We start from the raw sequence: 2,500 nt of genomic DNA on the forward strand, positions 1-2,500 counted from the left end.
TCCCACTTGGGCTATACTATGACCCAAGTCCCGGGGCGAGAACCACAACTACTGGTCATCCTTTAGACCTCAAGGGGGCACGGCAGAGCCTCCCTAGTCCGACACAAGTGTCCCACTTGGGCCATACTCAGACCCACGGCCCGGGGCGAGAACCACAACTACTGGTCATCCTTTAGACCTCCAGGGGGCCCGGCACAGCCTCCCTAGTCCGACGCAAGTGCTCCACTTGGGCTGTACTCTGACCCAAGTCCCGGGGCGAGAACCACAACTAATGGTCATCCTTTAGACCTCCAGGGGGCACGGCACAGCCTCCCTAGTCCGACACAAGTGCTCCACTTGGGCTATACTCTGACCCAAGTCCCGGGGCGAGAACCACAACTACTGGTCATCCTTTTGACCTCATGGTCATCCTTTAGACCTCCAGGGGGCCCGGCACAGCCTCCCTAGACCGACACAAGTGCTCCACTTGGGCTGTACTCTGACCCAAGTCCCGGTGCGAGAACCACAACTACTGGTCATCCTTTAGACCTCCAGGGGGCCCGGCACAGCCTCCCTAGGCCGACACAAGTGCTCCACTTGGGCTATACTCTGACCCAAGTCCCGGGGCGAGAACCACAACTACTGGTCATCCTTTTGACCTCATGGTCATCCTTTAGATCTCCAGGGGGCCCGGCACAGCCTCCCTAGGCCGACACAAGTGCTCCACTTGGGCTATACTCTGACCCAAGTCCCGGGGCGAGAACCACAACTACTGGTCATCCTTTAGACCTCCAGGGGGCACGGCACACCCCCCGGTAGCCGACCAAAGTGCTCTACTCGGGCCAGACTCGGACCCACGACCCGGGGTGAGAACCACAACTACTGGTCATCCTTTAGACCTCCAGGGGGCCCGGCACAGCCTCCCTAGTCCGACACAAGTGCTCCACTTGGGCTATACTCTGACCCAAGTCCCGGGGCGAGAACCACAACTACTGGTCATCCTTTAGACCTCCAGGGGGACCGGCACAGCCTCCCTAGACCGACACAAGTGCACCACTTGGGCCATACTCTGACCCAAGTCCCGGGGCGAGAACCACAACTACTGGTCATCCTTTTGACCTCATGGTCATCCTTTAGACCTCAAGGGGGCACGGCAGAGCCTCCCTAGTCCGACACAAGTGTCCCACTTGGGCTATACTATGACCCAAGTCCCGGGGCGAGAACCACAACTACTGGTCATCCTTTAGACCTCAAGGGGGCACGGCAGAGCCTCCCTAGTCCGACACAAGTGTCCCACTTGGGCCATACTCAGACCCACGGCCCGGGGCGAGAACCACAACTACTGGTCATCCTTTAGACCTCCAGGGGGCCCGGCACAGCCTCCCTAGTCCGACGCAAGTGCTCCACTTGGGCTGTACTCTGACCCAAGTCCCGGGGCGAGAACCACAACTAATGGTCATCCTTTAGACCTCCAGGGGGCACGGCACAGCCTCCCTAGTCCGACACAAGTGCTCCACTTGGGCTATACTCTGACCCAAGTCCCCGGGGCGAGAACCACAACTACTGGTCATCCTTTAGACCTCCAGGGGGCACGGCAGAGCCTCCCTAGTCCGACACAAGTGTCCCACTTGGGCTATTCTCTGACCCAAGTCCCGGGGCGAGAACCACAACTACTGGTCATCCTTTAGACCTCCAGGGGGCACGACACAGCCTCCCTAGTCCGACCCAAGTGCTCCACTTGGGCTATACTATGACCCAAGTCCCGGGGCGAGAACCACAACTACTGGTCATCCTTTAGACCTCCAGGGGCACGGCACAGCCTCCCTAGTCCGACACAAGTGCTCCACTTGGGCTATACTCTGACCCAAGTCCCGGGGCGAGAACCACAACTACTGGTCATCCTTTAGACCTCCAGGGGGCACGGCACAGCCTCCCTAGTCCGACACAAGTGCTCCACTTGGGCTATACTCTGACCCAAGTCCCGGGGCGAGAACCACAACTACTGGTCATCCTTTTGACCTCATGGTCATCCTTTAGACCTCCAGGGGGCCCGGCACAGCCTCCCTAGGCCGACACAAGTGCTCCACTTGGGCTATACTCTGACCCAAGTCCCGGGGCGAGAACCACAACTACTGGTCATCCTTTAGACCTCCAGGGGGCACGGCACAGCCTCCCTAGTCCGACACAAGTGCTCCACTTCGGCTGTACTCTGACCCAAGTCCCGGGGCGAGAACCACAACTAAATGGTCATCCTTTAGACCTCCATGGCAACAGGGGGATGTCAGACCCCAGCTCATCCCAGGTTGATGCCTCAATAGTAGCTTAGGGTCACGGCAGTCCCACCGTGATCCACCCTCTTGTCCTCTCTCCACAGGATGACCAGAGTGTCGTGTTTATTTTCAAAGTGTCCTCGTAGGATGACCATGAGTGCAGGAAAATTTTCAAAGTCCCTCTGTCGGATGACCATGAGTGCAGAAAAAATTTCAAAGTCCCCCCTTGGGATTACCAGACGTTCGAGATT

The sequence above is a fragment of the Nothobranchius furzeri genome, unplaced genomic scaffold, assembly GCF_043380555.1.
Source record: "Nothobranchius furzeri strain GRZ-AD unplaced genomic scaffold, NfurGRZ-RIMD1 Scf148, whole genome shotgun sequence".
Classification (NCBI taxonomy): Eukaryota; Metazoa; Chordata; class Actinopteri; order Cyprinodontiformes; family Nothobranchiidae; genus Nothobranchius; species Nothobranchius furzeri.